The sequence below is a fragment of the Rattus norvegicus genome, chromosome 9, assembly GCF_021556685.1.
Source record: "Rattus norvegicus strain SHRSP/BbbUtx chromosome 9, alternate assembly SHRSP_T2T, whole genome shotgun sequence".
NCBI lineage: Eukaryota > Metazoa > Chordata > Mammalia > Rodentia > Muridae > Rattus > Rattus norvegicus.
Genome location: NC_141542.1, coordinates 128,976,606 through 128,997,374, shown reverse-complemented (window position 1 = coordinate 128,997,374; position 20,769 = coordinate 128,976,606). Strand labels below are relative to the sequence as shown.

General features: G+C 41.1%; 1 pseudogene across 1 annotated transcript; it reads right to left on the bottom strand.

The window, feature by feature from the left end:
• Nucleotides 1-8,161: 8,161 nt before the first annotated feature.
• On the bottom strand, nt 8,162-20,467 carry LOC148003918 (uncharacterized; annotated as a pseudogene). The gene is made up of 5 exons (XR_015628966.1): nt 20,441-20,467; nt 19,094-19,294; nt 10,565-10,691; nt 10,302-10,362; nt 8,162-9,051 (listed from the first exon to the last, which is right to left on the bottom strand). The product of XR_015628966.1 is annotated as an uncharacterized LOC148003918, transcript variant X2 (transcript).
• Nucleotides 20,468-20,769: the final 302 nt, after the last annotated feature.

Genomic DNA, 20,769 nt, shown 5'->3' with positions numbered 1-20,769 from the left:
CGGAAAAGCCCGCCTTCTCTTCTAACTGGCAGGTCCAGTTAAGACTCTGATTGGCCAGTCGTCTTGAGTGACTTGAGCACTTCCTTAAGAGTTAGAGTGAGCTGAAGGTACAGTGAGGATACACAGTTCCAGACCCAAGCAACTAGCCTAGGGCCAGACCTTTTCCAGATCCAGAGGAATTTGCATTTCACTAGCACTTGTGCCTGTCCTCCAATAGCGTTCTCATCTGTCTCCCCGCCCAGCCCTAGGAAGGACCCACCTCGCCAACTACCACTGCCCAGCCACTTGCTCCTCCCTTCCCCGCACGTTGACCCTGTGCTCACCCGGTCCTCACTTCAACCTGCACTCAGCTCACAACATTCAGTAGTCTCTTTCCCTTCCGCTTCCTGGAATCAAGGTATACAGCTTGCATAATCCCTGGTACTCAACTTGCAGTGGTGTTATTAATCTGTCCCACAAGTGGAAGGGTGCCCAAGATATTAACACTTAAAGGGAGATTTGAGAAAACAAGAGTTTTCTTTGTGGCTGTTGGGATTCAGACCTGACAATCAGCTGACCTTCATATATTTAACACACCAAAGCTGTCTGGGCCTCCAGGTTCTCCCAGCACTCCTCAGTCCCCACCTGTAACAGGGCCTGTCTGGCATACCCCACCTTGTACCTTGAACTTTCCAGCGCAGGGGTCCAGTTTTCCCTTCCCCAGAAGCTCTTCCTATATAATCCAGAAATTTTGTTCTCTTTGTCTTTCTGTTTCTCTGCCTCTCTCTCCCTCCCCCTCCCCTTTCCATCCTTCTCTCTCTTCACTCCACCTTCCCTCTCACCGCCCCCCCCCCCCCATTACTTCATTTTTCTCTCCTTTCTTGCCTTGCTCACCTTTCTTTCTCCCCACCCTTCGTTATCCTTACTCCCCATATCGACTTTTCTGACCTCTTTGGGACTAGTGAACTCTTATCCTTGGGATCAGTGAGCCCACTAGAGAATTGCCCCCAATAAGTCTGAAAACACTCTAATTTGGCATGCGTTGAATCCTTCGTGCTGGGCTTAGGTAAACTGCAGCTAGTTTTCACTGGTAGGTACTGGAACCCTGGGAGACAAACCTTGAGGAACACTACTGTTAGCCAGCACATCCTCTTCAGTGGGAAGATAAGCACACATTCACACACAGAACTGTTTTAGTAAAGGTTCTCTAGATGAACAGACCTGATAGGATGAATCTCTGCATGTTGAAAGCAGATTTATTAGAATTTTCACATCGTTAGTCCAACGATGGCTAACGTGGCATGCACAGGGATAGGGAAACCTATACGTGAACATAGCCAGACTCCTTCAGTAAAATCCCACTGCTTATTTTCTTGAAGGAAATCATTCCTTTGGAAATGACTCCTGTTCTATCCTTGCTTGTAATGGAGGGGGCGGGGGGATGTCTTTCTCAGTTCTTCTGTCTTGTCTTACATATTGGCTATTCCTTGTATTCAAACTGACTACATGTAGAATTTACTAAAACTGAAAGAGATTGGGTACAGTGTGGGGATTTCTCTTAATCATAGCTTTGAAATGTGAAAACCCTTTTTTAATCTAGATTTTTTGAGTTGTTAAGATCCACCTTTACTCTAGCCCACAGATTCTAGTGACAGCATACATATATAGAGAAAGATGTTACCTCATTCTCTTTGTCTCCTTACCTTACCTCTGGCTAGCAAGTTCTTTCTTCCTTTTCTTCTTTCTTTCTTTCTTCTTTCCTTTTCTTTTTTTTTTCTTTTTTCTTTTTTTCGGAGCTGGGGACCGAACCCAGGGCCTTGTGCTTCCTAGGCAAGCGCTCTACCACTGAGCTAAATCCCCAACCTCTCTTCTTTCCTTTTCTTTTTCTGGCATTAAAAAGCCTACTTCTTTGAAACTCTGGTATATACTGAAGATAGACAGACATCCAGCCACATAGACTGAAGCACACTGGATTCTTCAACTTTCCTTTGGTAGACAGTCACTGTTAGTGAGACATTCTAGTAAATCCGCTTTCAACATGCATACAGAGATTCATTCTATCAGTTCTGTTCATTTATAGAATCTTTAGTAATATAGCCGTGTGTGCATGCGTGGTTTTTGTTTTGTTTTTCCACCTTTCCACTGAGGAAGATGTCCCAGCTAACAACTGTTATCCACGGTGTTTGTCCTCTGTTTCCTGCTTTTCTCCCAGGCTTGTCTCAGACCTACCAGGTGAGAAGTAGCTGCAGTTTACCTGAACCCAGATGAAGTCACAAGGCTCAGGGAAATTGCAATGCTAGAGTAGATAGGTTGTGTAAAACCTAATCCTCCACAATGGGAAGGCCCACAAGATATGCCCTTCACGACTCCTATAAGACGCAAACTGGTGAGAGAGGCACCACACATTTGAAAAGTGTTGTTCTTGCCCTTTTCTGTGTGCCATACCTTAGGGTTGGAGATGTTGCTCAATTAGATGAATTGAATTCAATGCTGCAATGGGCCAGGTGGCAGCATTGAATGGCAAGAGACAAGGCAAACGTAGTTATTATACTAGTCAGAGTAGACAAAACAACGTTTATAATGACATAGCCTTTAATATCAGCACAGGAGAGGTGAAATTTACAATGGCATGATTCATTCGGATCTTTGGTAGTGCCTAATCAGACATGGTGTTTCCAGGCAGGAAAAGGATAAGAAGCTTACTGCAGGGGTTGGGGATTTAGCTCAGTGGTAGAGCGCTTGCCTAGGAAGTGCAAGGCCCTGGGTTCGGTCCCCAGCTCGAAAAAAAGAACCAAAAAAAAAAAAAAAAAAAAAAAAAAAAAAAAAAAAAGAAGCTTACTGCATATCTGTTTTATCTCTATAAGCAGACAAATTCTCAAACAAATCAAAGAGAGGCTACATTGGATCCTGGCAAAAGGCAATCTTGGCCAGTAAATCAATTTCCAGACTTGAGTAGGTTTGCAGATCCAAAACCCCTTGAATGAAGAGGTGGCCAGGTTCCCCAGAGGAAGGATCTTGATAAGACACCTAAAAATTTTGCTATTAGCCTCTTTCCAGTTCTTCCCCAGAGAGACCTACAGCCCTTTACAAGGGTAACTGTACACTGGGGAAAGGAAATAATCAGGCATTCCAGGGCCTATCAGATACTGGTTCTGATCTCAGGAGATCCCAAGAAATGCTGTGGCCCTCCAGGTAAGGTAGGGGCTTATGGAGGACAGAGGTTTAATGGAGTTTTGACTGATGCCTGACTCACAGTAGGTCCAGTAGGTGCCTGAACACATCCTGTGGTCATATCCCCAGTTCCAGAATGTATAATTGCGATAGATATACTTAGAAATTGGCATTCACAGTCACAGACCATATGAAGGTCAAGAAGGAAGACCGAAATGTGGATGCTTCAGTCCTTCTTAAAAAGGGGAACAAAATACTCACAGGAGGAAACTCAGGAATAAAGAGTGGAGCAGGGACTAACAGAGACTGCCCCACCTGGGGATCCATCCCATATGAAGACATCAAACCCAGTCACTATTGTTGTTCCAAGAAGTGCTTGCTGACAAGAACCTGGTATGGGTGTCTCTGAGAGGCTCTGCTAAAGCCCTACTGATACATATAAGGATGCCTGCAGCTAACCATTGGACTGAGCATGGGGACCCCAATGGAGGAGTGAGAGAAAAGACTGAAGGAGCTGAAGGGGTTTGTAACCCCATAGGAAGGACAACAATATTGACAAACCAGACCTCAGAGTTCTCAGGCACTAAACCACCAATCAAAGAATGCAAATGGAGGGACCTTTGACTCCAGCCACATATGTAGCAGAGGATTGCATTGTCTGGCATCAATATGAGGAGAAGCACATTTAGTGGGTCTATTTAGATTCTGGACACAGCACATTCCTCACTTGGGTGTGTTACTCAGGCACATTTACCAAGTGACTAGGAAAGCCACTGGCCTTTTGTGGGGCCTGGAACAGAATGCTTTTCAACAGGTCCAGGCTGCTGTGCAGGCTGCCCTACTACTTGGACCATATGATCCAGCAAACCCTATGGTACTCGAGGTTTTTGTGGTAGATAGAGTTGCCGTTTGGAACCTCTGGCTGGCCTCTGTAGATGGATCACAGACGATACCTTTGGTATTTTGGAGCAAAGCTATACCATCATCTGCGGACAACTGTTTTCCCTTTGAAAAACAGCAGTCGGCCTGCTATTAGGCACTAGTAGGAACTGAACATTTGGAAATGGGACACCGAGTTACCATGTGACCTGAACTGCCCATCATGAGTTGGGTGTTATCAGACTCTCCAAGTGAGAAAGTAGGACATGGACAGCAGCAGTCTGTTATCAAATAGAAGTGGTGTATATGTGATTGGGCCTGAGCAGGTCTTTAAGGCACAAGCAAATTACATGAAGAAGTTGCCCAAATGCCTATGGTTTCTACTCTTGTTACAATACCATCTGCTGCTAAGCATGTGCCTATAGCCTTATGGGGGTGTTCCATGGGATCGGCTGACTGAAGAAGACTAGGACCTGGTTTACTGCTGCCTCTGCATGTTATGCAGGCACTGAAAGAATAAAAAATACAGCCAAAAAGTCAGAAGTTTAGGACTGCTGTCCCACCCCTAAGAAGCCCTAAATACCTCAAATTCCAGACTTTGCACTCTACCTGTCAGTAAAGGGTCACATTTCTTGAGCCTGCTCTCCCAGGATCCAGATAAAAGAATTTAAAATAAGGTCCTTAAATAGGTGATCTCGACCTAGTAAACATAAGAGGAAGCTTCTCCCAGAAACTAGCTGACCATAAAGTTAGATTAAAATCTTAGAGAACAACCTTGAGAAGCAGGAAGCTTCTCCTAGGAACTAGCGGACCATAAAGTTAAGCAATCTTGAGAGAGGGGAAGCTTCTTCTGATTTTCGAATGATACCACCCCTGCCCCCTAGGGTTGTGGTTTCTCCCTTTAAATACCCTTTCTCCCAGCATCTCAGGGTGGACACCTCTGTCTCCTTCATGGGATATGTGTTGGCCTGGAGATCTCCTTAATCTCTGTAATAAACCTCTCCTTTGCATATTACATCCAAAATGGTCTGTGTGTGGGGTCCGAGATTTCCCGAGACTTGAGTAAGGGTGTCCCTTCGGGGATATTTCAGCACCACCCCGAAGTAGACAACTGCAGCATTACAACCTCTTTCCGGGACAACCCTGAAAGATACAAGTGAAGGAAGATCTTCACAGTGGGCAGAACTTCGGGCAGTACACCTGGTATTACAGTTTGTGCAAAAGAAGAAATGGCCAAATGTACATGATTGTTCACTGACACATGGGCTGTAGCCAATGGTTTGGCTGGATGGTCAGGGACTTGGAAAGATCACATTTGGAAAATTGGTGAGAAAGACATCTGGGGAAGTATGTGGATGGATCTCTCCAAATGGGCAAAGATATTTGTGTGCCATGTAAATGCTCGCCAAAGGGTGATTTCAGCTGAGGAGGAATTCAATAATCAAGTAGATAAGATGACATGTTCTGTGGACAGTCAGACTCTTTTACCTGCCAATCCTACCATTGGTCAATGGGGACAGGAACCAAGTGGACATGGTGGCCAAGATGGAGGTTATGCTTGGACTCAACAACACGGACTTCCACTCACCAAGACTGACCTGGATGCAGCTGCTGCTGAATGCCATTTCTGCCAACAGCAGAGACCAACACTGAGCCCCAAATATGACACCATTCCTCGAGGTGACCAGCCATGAACCTGGTGGCTGGTTGAATACATTGGACCACTTCCTCCATGGAAAGGACAATGTTTTCTTCCTACTGGAGTAGATACTTATTCTGGTTATGAATTTGCCTTTCCTGCACATAATGCTTCTGCCAAAACCAGCATCCATGGACTTATAGAATGGCTTATTTAGTGGCATGGTATTCCACACGGTATTGCTTTTGACCAAGGAAATCTTTTCAAGGCACTGGTGTACTTAAGAAATAAAGTATTTCCTGTGTAAATGTTTGTCTAAGTGGCTACACTTGTGGTCCCTAGTCCATATTTAAATTGTTCAAAACTTAACCTGGAGCCTGAACTTGAAAGAGACTTAAGGGTGACAGCATAGGTGGAAAATAAAATCTACTCTCAGCCAGCTCTTATTTGAGTATTAGCCAGAGCTGAATGTATGCTGTCATTAAATAGATTTCTCTTAATCTTTTAATAGTGTGTGCAGTGATTTAAAAGATCTTACCAAATATTTTATAGTCATAGATTCCCCTCTGTATGAGTTCTTTCAGGACTTCAAAGACTACTTTGATATACAAAGGCTTTAACAGACTGATCATACACTAAAGGTTTTACGCCTGTATGAAGATCCTAGGAAACGTTACCACATTGACTGTGTTTATGGAATTTCTCTGCAGTTTGATTTTTCTCCTATTTTGTAAGACTACTGCTACATGCAAAGGCTTTACTACATTGTTGACATTTATTTATTGTCTCTCTGGATGTATTAGTTTATGTATTTGTAGATAATTGTGCTGTGAGAAGTGCTGGAGTCCATCTCTGGTGGGGTTCTGGAACCTGAGGATAGATGTATAGTCTTGGCAAAAGTGAAGACTCTTGACTGCCTGTTGACTTTCAACCAAGTGGCACTGAATAGCTCGACCCACTTTTCTTTTTACACTCACAAGCCTATTCCCATGAGCAGTGATATCAATGGTTGTTCTGCTTAAATGAAATCATAACATCAGCATCATAAAAACCCCATCACTGTAAAAGCCCCAGGAGTTTTTCTTCCCCCTTCCCATCTCCTGCTAGGTCAATTAGTCCCTAAACTCATTTTCACTACAAAGCACAATTAAAGCAAGCCAAAAATAAATATCCAGCCAGAAATATCCTGTGGACATGAGCACATACCCAGCTGGCAGCTGGTTATTGAGTTAAGCAAGGTGAGACAGATTAAACAGTTGTGAGTATAAGTCCATTCATCAAATAGCATCCCTTTGTCATAATACTTTCTTAATTGCACATAGAGATGTGCTCATTGTACCAAGCAATGTTTCCTAATAAGCACCTATCAATTGGATACCATCTTTGTAAGAACCATTTTTAAGTTTCTATTGATCAGCCATAACTTCCAAATTTTAAGTCTCTGTTTACTGGCCATAGCGTCCTCAGAACACTTATGCAAGCAGGACCCACTGCTCTCTACAACTGCCACAGGCTTACTCAGTGTGACTGTAGCTATTTTTCTAGGGACATGATTATGTGTCCCCAAATACTCAGGATTAATGGTCGCATCTGGAGGATCAACAGAGACAAAGAGAAGAGAGGAGGCCTTTACTCCTTGAAAGAGTATTGAGAAAAACACAGAATCATTCATAGAGCTTTCAGCCTACATGAACCCAGCCTCGCCCATGATTGAAAGGTGAAAACAAACATTTTTGAGTATTAATAGCATAGTAAAAGCAAGGAGAGCTTGTAGCACACATGATCTAGATTATAAGCACAGAGGCTACTGAATTCACCCCAGGTCTTTGTTAAGTGGGAAGAGATTTCTATGGGCCTTGCCACAGGAGAATCCTATCAGTGAAACACACGCATACTCTGGTCCCTGCATGGCCACTGCCAGAAAAGGCTTTATCACACTGCTTATATTCATAGGGTTTCTCTCCAGGATGTGTTCTTTCATGTATTTGTAGAGAACTATGATATACAAATTTTGGGAACAAGCAAAAGAAATGTGTTTTAAGTACTGCGTTTTTGTTGTTGGACTCTATTTAATCATGGAATGAAACTATGTTAAAGTTCCTAGGTTCTAGGGGAGCTGGAGAATTACCAATAGCTGAACAGCTTCTGTCATTCATCTTTTCTTTCACAAAAGATGACTATTCCTAATGGCAAAAGAACAAATGGATATGATTGGTTAGATGGTAAAACCTATATTCTATATCCATTGATATTGTGCAATCACTTAAAGAAAGCCCCTATCCCTAAATGCTGAGTGGTGGAAAAAAGTATCTATAACTTGTAACATATGTTTGTGGTTTTCGAAATTAAAAGATTCATAAAATGGGTTGCAGGTGAGCTCCTGAGTATATTCCACAATCCTGATTGATCAGATTGATTACATAAGTTCTTGTCATCTGCATTAACTAGGTATTGGAGTTGTAGTGGTCCTAAGTAGACTCATAACACAGAGGTTCTACCACATTGCTTATATGCATAGGATCTCTCCAGTATGGACACTTTTATGATCATGAAGACTATATAAATGTGCACTGGCTTCACCATATTAAATACATTCATGAGGTTTCTCTTCATTATGAATTTTTTCATGCCTTTGAAGATGACTTTGATGTCCAAAGGCTGTACCACATTGGTGACATTCATAGCGATTCTCTCCAGTGTGTGCCCTTTTATTTACTTGGAAACTAATATGTCGTAGGAAGGCTTGTCACATTGGTTACATTCATAAAGTTTCTCTCCAGTATGTGTTCTTTTATGTATTTGGAGATGACTATGGCATGCAAAGGCTTTACCACATTGATTACAACCCTAGGGTTTCTCTCCTGTATGTGTCCTTTTATGCATTTGGAGACTATTGTGATATGAGAAGGCTTTATCACATTGATTACATTTGTAAGGTTTCTCTCCAGTATGTGATCTTTTATGTATTTGGAGATGACTGTAACATACAAAGACTTTAACACATTGATTATATTCATAATGTTTCTCTCCAGTATGCGTTCTTTTATGTATTGGGAGATGATTGTGACTTAAAGGCTTTACCACACTGGCTATATTCAAAGGGTTTCACCTCGGTATGTGTTCTTTTATGTATTTGAAGATGACTGTATCGTGCATAGGCTTTACCACGTTGGTTGCATTCATAGGGTTTCTCTCCAGTTTGTGTTCTTTTATGTATTCAGAGATGACTGTAATGTGCAAAGGTTTGACCACATTGATTACATTTATAGGGTTTCTCTGCAGTATGAATTTTTTCATTCCTTTGAGGGTGACTCTGATATGCAAAGTCTTTATGACATGGAGTATATTCAAAGGTTTTCTCTCCAGTATGACTTCTTTTATGCCTGCAAAGATAATTGACACATGTGAAAGCTTTACCACATTCATTACACTGATGAATCTTTTTATCTGTATGAATTAATTTACAATTTGGTTTAATGGTAAAGAGGAATCAGATCTTAATGTTTTATCACTTTTTTGCATTCATGGGTCCCCCTTTTGGATTGTTTTGTGTCTTTGAAGATACCTGTGATGGTAAAAGCATTTATTACGGGGCTGGGGATTTAGCTCAGTGGTAGAGCGCTTACCTAGGAAGCACAAGGCCCTGGGTTCGGTCCCCAGCTCCGAAAAAAAGAACCAAAAAAAAAAAGCATTTATTACATAGCTTACATTTATAGCATCCTTTTTCTATTAAGTTTATCACATATTTGCAAAAGGAATAACTCAAAGTTTTGCCACACTAATTGAATTCATAAATTTTCCTTTAATATGAACCATACTACATTTGGAAAGTGGACCAGTGCAAATAGAATAATTTCCAGATTCCTAGTACCCACAGGGATTTTTCGCAGTGTGAATTTATGGGTGAATTCCCAATTAAGTTGGAAAACTAACCAATTGTAAACTTGAATCATACTCAGAAAGTCTACTAAATGTAGGGGCTACTATATATCTTCTAATTTTTCTAGGAGGGAAAGAGAGGTACTTTGTTTCTTTCAATATCCCTATACTCATACAGCTTGAATCCATTGTGACATAAGATATATCTGTTTTAAAAAGAGGAATAACAAATAAAATACAAATTGGGAAAACACATTGCATTCAGACTATGTTCCTCATACGCATGTGGTATAGGGATTAAGTTTTCTCGACATCAACATTCTTGATACTCATAAACTGCCCCTATCACTAAACTTAGCAATGTTACTACAAGTATATGAGGAACCCTAGGTTTACCATGGACCGTTCAGATAGTATAAGATTTAGACATATATTTATCACCTACTCAGTGTGACTAACCTTTTGCCATATGAGTGGTATGAGACTAAACAGATTGGCAGTTCTTCAGCATAGCTCTAAAGGGACTATGATACACAAGGTGACATCTGTTAAGAAACTGTTTCTTTCTTAAAAGAATGCCTTGCAAATGAAAATCAGATACCTGATATTGAGGTACATGGTTTTGTGTGAATTTAATAATCACTGATATACTTAAAGCAGTACTTTTTTACACTGTTGCTTTTCTTTTAAACTTCCAGAACGCATTAAAATTTCTTCAGAGGCATATTCATATCAAGTTGCACATGAAAATTACCTTCCATGTCTTCCGGAACATTGACAATGTTCTTCAGTAGTATGGTCTTCCCAATTGTAACCTAAAATACAGTACCAGAAAAATGTATGATATATTATTGGAAATTAGGCAAAATTTAAGTTAGTATCTTCAGTGAATCTTAGAACAATGTCTAACTTATTCACTTTATTCTTCATTCTCAATTGATATTACAGAAAAACATCAATACCAAAGAAACAGTAGTGCCCTTATTTTAAAGAGTGAAAGAAAATTCACTGTCATACCTATAGCAGTGAGGTTCCTGTAGGTCTCCAACATCACATCTTTGTAGAGACTCTTCTGAAAAGGATCCAGCAAAGCCCACTCTTCCTGAGTGAAGTTCACGCGCACATCCTCATACGTCACTGCATTCTAAAATATCCCATCCAAGTGTACAAGAGAAAGCATAATACTGCCAACACAATAAATGTATACTTCAATAACAATATAGTCAATTTACTTCTGATGTATCCACCACTTATTTCCTAAGCAGAAGTCTTATGTAATTGCCAGGTCATTTTAGAAGAAAACTAAATGATGTTCATCTCTGTCATTTCCTTGTTCTTTGAGTAGGATATAGCCTTGCAAAAGAAATGCCAGTTAATACACACACGCACACACACACACACACACACACACACACACACACACACACACACAGAGAGAGAGAGAGAGAGAGAGAGAGAGAGAGAGAGAGAGAGAGAAGCAAACAGATCAACAGTACTAGGTACACATTAGGGAAATTGTATGAACAAATACTAATTACATAAATGATGGGTAATCTGGGTGTATTGACTCATGACTCATGACTTTAATTCCAACACTCAGGAGGCAGAAGCAGGTGTATCTCATTGATTTGGATGCCAGCATGGTCTGTGCAATGAGTCAGCAGTCGTGGATTGGTGCACTGTGACCCATCTCACAATACCACCTGCCTCCTAAGAGGCACACCTCTAACCTGAGACACACACATAGGACATCCCCCAATCTCCACCTGCTGGAACCCTAGCAAGCCCACTAGTCATGGGCTCTTCCCTGCCCTATGGGAGCTCCATCCTCCTTCTGGTCTGTACCTAGACCTGAAGTGAGGATAGGTGCACTGCACTGCACCCCACTGTATGGCTCTGCCTGCCTCCCAGGAGGCTTGCTCCAACCCAGATAACCAGGCCAGTCAACACAAGTGAAAACCAGATTGCTAAAAGCAAGCACAAGTACATAATTAAAAGAAACCAATGTAATATGGCACCAACAGAACCCAGCTTTCTATTACAGCAAGCCCTGAGCACCCTAACACACGTGAAGAGCAAGACTATGACTTTAAACCCCATCTCATGAAGATGATAGAGGCCTTTAGAGAAAATAAACAATTCCTTTAAAGTAATGCAGGAAAACATAATCAAACAGGTAGAAGCACTTAAAGAGGAAACAGATAAATTCTGTTATATACAAAGAAATACAACCAAACGGGCAAAGGATATGAATAAAATGGTCTAGGACCTAAAAGTGAAAATGTAAGCAATAAACAAAATGTAAATAGAGGCAATCCTGGAGATGGGAAACCTAGGAAAGAATACAGGAACTACAGATGCAACCATCATCAAAAGAATACAAGACATGGAAGAGAGAATCTCATGCATAGAAGATACCATAGAAGAAATTGATGCATCAGTTACAATAAATGCCAAGTGTAAAAAATTCCTAACTCAAAACATCTAGGAAATTTGGGACACTATGAAAAGACTAAGCCTAAGAATAATAGGAATAGAAGAGGGCGAGGATTCCCAGTACAATGGGCCAGAAAACATCTTCAACAAGATCATAGAAGAAAACTTCCCTAACCTAAAGAGATGCCTGACTTAAAGAGAAGTTTACAGAACACCAAATAGATTAGACTAGAAAAGAAAATCCTTCCACCACATAATAATTAAAACACTTAATGTACAGAGCAAAGAATGAATATTAAAAGCTGCAAGGGACAAAGACCAAGTAACACACAAAGGCAGACCAATCATAATTATACATGACTTCTAAACAAAGACTCTAAAAGCCATGAAATCCTGGAGGGATGTCTCGCACCCTAAGATACCACAGATGCAAGCCTACTATAACCATCAAAACTTTCAATCTCAATAGATGGAGAAAAAAGATATTCTCTGACAAAACCAAATTTAAACAATATCTTTCTACTAATCCAGCCCTACAGAGGATACAAGAAGGAGAACACCAACACAAGGAGGGTAACTATATCCAATAAAATACAAGAAAATAATCATCTAACAGCAAAACCAAATGAAGAGATCACACGCAAACTTACATACCATCACCAATATCAAAATAATAGGAACTAACAAACATTGGTTATTAATATCTCAATATCAATGTACTAAATTCCTCAATAAAAAGACACAGGCTAACAGACTGGATTCATAAACAGGATCCATCATTCTGTTGCATGCAAGACACACTTGAGCAACAAGTTAGACACTACTTCAGTGTAAAGAGCTGGAGAAAGGTTCTTCCAAGCAAACAGACCCAGGAATCAAGCTGGAATAGCTATTCTAATATCTAATAGACCTTCAACCAAAAGTTTTCAAAAGAAATGGGGAAGGACACTTCATACTCATGAAAGGAAAAATCCACCAAGATGATATCTTAATTCTGAACATCCATGACACAAATGCAAGAACACCCATATTCGTAAAGAATTATTATTAAAGCTTGGAACACATAGTGAACCACACACAATAATAGTGGAGGATGTCAACACCCCATTTTCACCAATGAACAGGTCATCAAAACAGAAACTAAACAGAAAGAATCTTGTTATGAACCACATCGATTTAACAAATACAGACAGAATCCTTCCTCCCAAAACAAAAGAATGTGCCTTCTTCTCAGCATATCACAGAATACTCTCTAATGACCATACAATCAAGCCTCAACAGATTCAAGAACACTGAAATAACCCCATGCATTCTATCAGATCACCAAGGTTTAAGGCTGGACTTCAACAACAGAAACAACAGAAAGCCCACATAGTCATAGAAAATGAATAACTCTTTACTCAACGATTAATTAGTCAGGGAAAAAATAAAGAAATTAAAGACTTTCTAGAATACAATGAAAATGAAGGCAGAACATACTAAAACTTATTGGACATGATGAAAGCAACACTAAGAGGGAAACTTCATACCACTATGTCTCTTTATAAAGAAATTGAAGAGATCTCATACTAGAAACGTAACAGCACACCTGAACGAAAAGAAGCAAACAAACCCAAGAGGAGTACACAGCAGGAAATAATCAAACTCAGGCTGAAAACCATCAACTAGAAACAAAGAAAATACAAAGAATCAGCAAAATGAAGAGTTGATTCTTTGAGAAAAATCAATAAGGTAGACAAACCCTGACCTAAACTAACTAAAAGACACAGAGACAGTATCCAAATTAATGAAATCAGAACTAAAAAAAGGAGGCATCACAGCAGAAACTGAAAAAATTAAAAAATTCATTAGGTCATACTTCAAAAGTCTGTATTGTACAAAATTGGAAAATGTAAATAAAGTGGATAATTTTCTAGAGAGATACCATGTACCAAAGTTAAATTAAGATCAGGTAAACTATATAAACAGACCCATAACCCTTAAGGAAATGGAAGCAGTCATTAAAAGCCTCTCAACCAAAACCAGCCCATAGCCAGATGATTTTAGTGTAGAAATTTAACAGACTTTGAAAGATGAGATAATACCAATACTCCTCCAGATATTCCATAAATAGAAAAAGAAATATTGCAAAATTCATTCTGTGAAGCCACAGTGATTCTAATGCCTAAACTACACAAAGACTCAACAGAGAAAGAGAATTTCAGATCAATTTTGCTTATAAACACTGACACAATAAAACTCAATAAAATTGTGGCAAGCCAAACCCAGGAACAGTTCGAAAAAAAATCGTTCTCCATGCTCAAGTAGGCTTCATCCCAGGGATGCAGGGATGGTTCAGTATATGAAAAACCATCAACATAATTCACCACATAAACAAACTGAAAGGAGAAAAAAAATCACATGATCATTTCATTAGATGCTGAAAATGACTTTGATCAAATCTAATAATATCAATTCGTGTTAAAAGTCTTAGAGAGATCAGGGTTGCAAGGCACATACCTAAACATAATAAAAGCAATAATATACAGAAAGCCAATAGTCAGTATGAAATTAAGGGGAAAGAAACTTGAAGCAATCCGACTAAAATCAAGGACAAAACAAGGCTGCCCATTCTCTCCCTATCCATTCATTATAATACTTGAAGGTCCAGCCAGAGGAATAAGACAACAAAGGAGATCAAGTGGATACAAATTGTAAAAGAATAAGTCATGGTTAATATGATGGTATACATAAATAACTCCCAAAAGTCTACCAGGGAACCTCTAGAGCAGATAAATACCTTTACTAAAGTTGCTGGCTACAAAATTAACTCAAAGAAATCAGCAGCCTTTTTTTATACAAGTGATAAAGGAGCAGAGAAAGCAATTAGGGAAACAACATCCTTCACTATAGCCACAAATAATATAAAATATCTTGATGTAACTCTAACCAAGCAAGTAAAAGATCTGTATGATAAGAACTTGAAGTCCCTAAAGACAAAAAAAATGAAAAAAGATAGCAGAAAATGGAAAGAACACCCATGCTCTTGGATTGGTAGAATTAACATTGTGAAAATGGCCATCTCACCAAAAGCAATGTACAGATTCAATGCAATCCCCATCAACATCCCAACAGAATATTTTACAAACTGTAAAAGAGCAATTCTCAACTTCATACGAAAAAATAAAAAACCCAAGATAACCAAGACAATCCTAAACAAAAAAGAGGGAATCAGTATCCTTGACTTCAAGCTGTACTACAGAGCAATAGTGATAAAACTGCATGACATTGGTACAGAAACAAACAGATTAATCAATGGAATCAAATTAAGGACCAAGAAATTAACCCATACACCTATGGACACTTGATTTTTGACAAAAAAACCAAACCATCTTCACTAACTGTACATTTGACAGAGGGCCAAAAATATAAAAAATATATCCAAAAGATAGAACTAAAAACATCAACAAACCAAATAATACAAGTAAAAAATTGTGTACAGAGCTAAAAAGAATTCTCAACAAAGGAATCTCAAATGGCCAAGAAGCACTTAAAGAATGGATGAAACTAGAAAAATGTCATCCTGAATGAGTTAACCTAGATCCAAAAGATGTACTCACTGATAACTGGATATTAACCATAAAGAACAGGATACCCAGGATATACCCTCTGACCCAAAGAAGTTAAACAAGAAGGAGGATCAAATGAGGGTGCTTGAATCTCACTTAGAAGGGAGAATGAAGTCATCATAGGAGGCAGAGGAAGAGAGGGAAGTGGGTGGAAGAAAGGAGGGGGAGGGGAGTGGGGGGGCAGGATCAGGTGTGTTTATAGAAGGAAAGAGGCACAGAGGGCCAGGAGAATGAATAGAAATCAGCAGCTGCAGGGAGTGGGAGAGTTGGGGGAATCTTTAGGAAGTCCCAGAGACCTGAGATTGGAGAGAATCCCAGGAGCCAATGCAGATGGCTGAAATGCCTTAAAAGTGGGGAAAAGTAATCTAAAAGGCCACCTCCTATAGCCAGGCAGGACACCTGAGGGATAAGGACACCAACCCACCTACAAAACGTTTAACCCCAAAACGTGCCCTGTGTAAAAGAAGTGCAGGGACAAAAGAGGAGCAGAGACTGAAAAAAATGACCCACCAATAACCAGCCTAAGTTGAAACCCATCCCATGGGCAAACACCGATCCCTGACCTTACTAATGATATTCTGCTATGCTTGGGGCAGAACCTTAAGATAACTGCTCTACTCAGCAGCTGACTGAAACAGATGCAGATATCCACAGCTAAACATTGGGTAGAGGTAGAGGAGTCTTAGGAAAGAGTTGGGGGCTAGGATTGAAGGCTCTGGATGCATATGGGAACCCCACAGGAGGACCAACAGAGTCACCTAACTTGAACCTCTGGGAACTCACAGAGACTCAGCCACCAACCACAGAACCCACAAAGGCTGGAACAAGGCCCCTGGCACATGTATAAGCTCAGTCTCCATGTGGCACCCCAACAACTGAAGCAGAGGCTCTCAGTTCTACAACAGGCTGCTTTGTGGGAGAGGATGTGCCTATTCTGGTGGAGCCTTGATGAGCCAGGGTAGGGAGATACTCAGGTAGGTCCCTACCCTCTCAGAGAAGGGAAGGAAGGGAAAAGACCTTGCTTATATAAAGAATTATACATTCACTTTAGTTCTGTATCTTCTTGCAGAAACCTGAAGTACCCCAGGTTAAACTATAATATTAATAAGATCTTACTAAAAGGGAATGCATGTCTAAAGAGTTACAAATGGACAGATGAAGATATTAGCAATGTGAATGTTGACCGTGAATAGGCAACACAGGGCAGGAGAGATGGCTCAGCAGTGAAGAGCACTTGGTGGTCTTGCAGTTACTTACATGGGGCTCACAACTACCCATCATTCCAAGTTCAGGAGTTCTGAGGCTATCTTCTGTCAAGGCCCATGTGAGAGGAATAGCAAACAGCTTTAGAACTCACAGAGTATGGCCCATTGGTTAGCACAACCATGATGGGTATGCCTTCGAGAGACACATGATGCATAGGATTGCATCTTAAGGATTTCATGCACTTATGAAGTTTCCTTCTGCTTGTTGTCTTTGTGGTCATCACGTCTCTCCTAATCTATGAGTTATATGACAGCTCTAGGGGGGTTTCCAACCCCTCACTGGGCAGTGTCCTTGGCATTTGCATTAATAGTCATTGATCTTTTTCAAGTATTGCTATGAGAATGAATTAATGATTCAACTAACACCCTCAGAAAGAACTTAGGGGCGTAAATTGTTACTAATAATCACCGACTTTATAGTGAGTTTGCAAATGTAGACTGTAAGTCAAGTTAGGTTAAGATGTTTTTCAAGCCACTTTGATGTAGAAAATATTGAGGAACAATTTGTCAGAAAAGTACACTCTTGATAGTTGAGCCGGGGATTTTTTTTGAAGTCAGGGAGCAAGAACAATGGCAGCCTGGCTAATACTAGCAGATACAACTTTCTTGTAAAGGATACAAATTTAATAAACACAGATTTCACAATCCCTCCAGAAACAACTCAAAGGGACCCCTAAACTGTTATATTTCTGACCCGCCCCCCTCAGCTACTACTGATCTCTCTTCCAAACAGAGAGACCCCATGCTCTACAGCATGATTAGAAAGGTAGGCTATGGCTCTGCAGCTCCCACTGCCCCCTTGTGGTTTCAGGCAAACCCATCCCCACTGAAGCATACATACAAAACAGTGTTGAAGAATAATTTAATGTCTGCTTCCAGCCACATGGATTATAGCACAAGAAGGGGACGCTGTCCTATGCATCCCATCCCTACCTAGGAAAAGTCTGCATCTCACAAACTCCTTTTGTACTGAAACTGAATTTCCCTGAATCATGCCAGGGTAGATGGTTGTAGTAGAAAGGTAAAAAGATTCTAATCAAGCACAGCTGAAGGATGATCCCATCACATCCTTTCTTCCACTTCCAAAACTATTCATAAAATTTGTCATAAAAAAAACCCCTGAATATGGAATGTAAGGTTCAGAATTTCTAGAAACCAAACTTTTAGTTTTCCAATCTTTCTTCCTACTGTACTCCAAAGCCAATACCTGTGTGTGCACACTGGAGAGTGATAAGCACCACAGCTTTCCACTGCCAAGGAGGAGCTTTTTACAGGCCCTTCCTTCCCCCACCTTGCCCTTCCCAGAACAGCTGAGCTACAGGAGATGTTGCTCTGATCAGAAACAAATATGAAAGCACTTGAGCAAAAGGAATGGAATTCTTAATGACCGGGAAACACTGGAGAGTAGAAACAAGAGATTAGAACAGTGGTACATAAAGAAAATGAAGTTTAAAAAGTAATACCAGGGGTATTACTTATTATTAAAGGTGTGTTTTCAAGCCGCAAGGTCTGGATCACAGGTGAGCCCTGCAAGTCTAGATTGTCGTTAATTCAGATATAGTCAAGTTGACATCCAGGAACAGCCATTACATACACTAACAGTAATTGCCCACCTACCACCTGTCCAGCCTTCCTCCCCACAACGGCCCTTCCTCTTCCATGTCTTTCGGTTGAAATGTAGATTATGCATAGAAAAGAAAAATGTAATATTTGTATTTCTGAGTCTGACTTATTTCATTTAACATGATCTCAATTTGGCACCAATTTCCTGCATAGATCTTTCACAATTTCGCTCTTTTTATGGCTGAATAAACTTCCATTACATATGAAGAATAGTTTCTTTATCTGTGCATCTGTCGAGCATCTGGGCTGATTCCACTTCCTGACTATTGTGGAAATAAACACAGATGTGCAAACGTCTCTGTGGTGCCCCGACTTAGCCTTTGGGTCTATAATAGACTCAGGGGTGGTGTAGCCACGGTACAGTTACATGGTCGTTTGTGTGCGTCCCATGCTGATGTCCATGAAGAACAATAATTTACATTCGGTGATTTGCAGTCAACCCTTTGTTAGTAGGAAAGGTCGGGCTGTCAGGGTTTTAGGTTTTTGACAAACTGCATGCAGTGCCCTCGAAGGCAGTGTATGAAAGTCTGTGAAATGTTCTTAGAAACAGAGAAAAGCAGGACCAGATCCGCCAGGGACAGTGCCTTCCTCCATCTGCAATCCTCCTACTTAACCTCAATAAGGAAAGTTCCGGCCCTGATGTGGAACAGGGGTGTAGTGGAGCCTGAGCCGCTGCACTGGATCTGAGGGGCTGCACTGGATCTGAGGGGCTGCACTGGAGCCTGAGAGGCTGCACTGGAGCCTGAGGGGCCGCACTGGAGCTTGAGCAACTGCACTGGAGGCTGAGGGGCCGCACTGGAGTCTGAGGGGCTGCACTGGAGCGAACAAAGAGATCCTCACTGCACCCGGACCACAGTGCGGGGAAGGAACGGGTAGGGGTTTTTTCAGTCTTTTCCACACTTTTTATTCCATCCTCAAACACTCGTAACCTGCGTTTACCAACCTTAAAACACCTTAGAGCCAAAAAACTTCCTCACAGCTTTCATATCCTCAGACCTTGCATGAACTTTCAACTTTACCCTTTCCTCCTATCTGGCTGTTCACCATGAGACGTGGGTGGTCGATAACAGGGATCCGTTACGGAAAAGTGAGTTTCTTTAGGTAAAGGAATAGAAGAAAGTTGCTTCTTTTACTCGTCTGTCATCAAACCCTTCAAACCTGAGAAGAGTGGATTTTACCTGATTGAACGGGAGGATAATTCACAGGCCTACATATCAATTAATGGAAGAGATTGACCGGTTACCCGGACGCCTGCCCGACTGTGATGCTGTGGTGTCGATGGCTTCACTGGGGACCAAGGTCCCACCACAAGGTCAGCCTTGACTGCCAGGTCTGGCAACCCTGCTCTTCCTGAGAGAAACTCAGGAGACCGACCTGACTCTATCTTAAGCAACAGAAGGCCTGTCCTCTGCCCCATTTTGTCCACGGTTTGGGCAGTCCTGGCAGTGGATGAGGCATTGGGGCAGTAATGCCCAGTCATCAGTGCACCCCAGTCCAGGTGGAGTCCTTGGTCACGATGCCCACATCCTCTTGGAGGCCTTGAAGGGGTCACTGCTAGGATTGGGAGCCTCTGTCATGGTGAATTAAAACATCTCAAATGCCATTCTCAGCAGGTTCTCCAACAGCTTTGAGAGCTGCTACCTATCACGCCTGTCTGAGCTAAACAACCTTTGTCTGTTTTTAGTTACCTGCTCTAAACTGTCCCTGTATGTTAAAATAAATACCTTTTAAAGAGTACAGACAGAGCATAACCATCATTTTTGGAAGACAAAAACTAAGTTCTAACAAGAGAAAACAATGTAACTCCTTCACAATACCAAGTGGATTACTATTACAGGACAAGGTTTGGCTGTCAGGGCCACCAAGCGTTCCTTTCTTTTTTTCCGACCCAGAACAGGGATGGCTGCCAGCCATGCGGCTGCCTTAAGTCAGTGGTGAAGCTATGACTCGTCCTTCTTTACCCCATAGTCAAGATGGCAACCAGCCATGTGTTGTTTAAACCATTCCTCCTACCAGCCAGGGCGTAGCTGTCCATGCAAAGTCTGAGACAAACCTAATTGGATAAATCGAGGTTTAGACCCACAAGTGTCCATTTTCTAGTCTTAGCTGGAACCGGAAGGCTCAGCTGCATATAAGCCTGGTGCTGTACAGTTGGGAATGAGGGTAGCCTGGGGTCAAACATCTAACCATCTTGCCTCTGACTCATGAATGCTGGGATTACAGCCATGAGAACCACCATGCACAGCTCAAAAATTGAGTCCTGAATTTACATTTGTGGGTTTCCATGTTT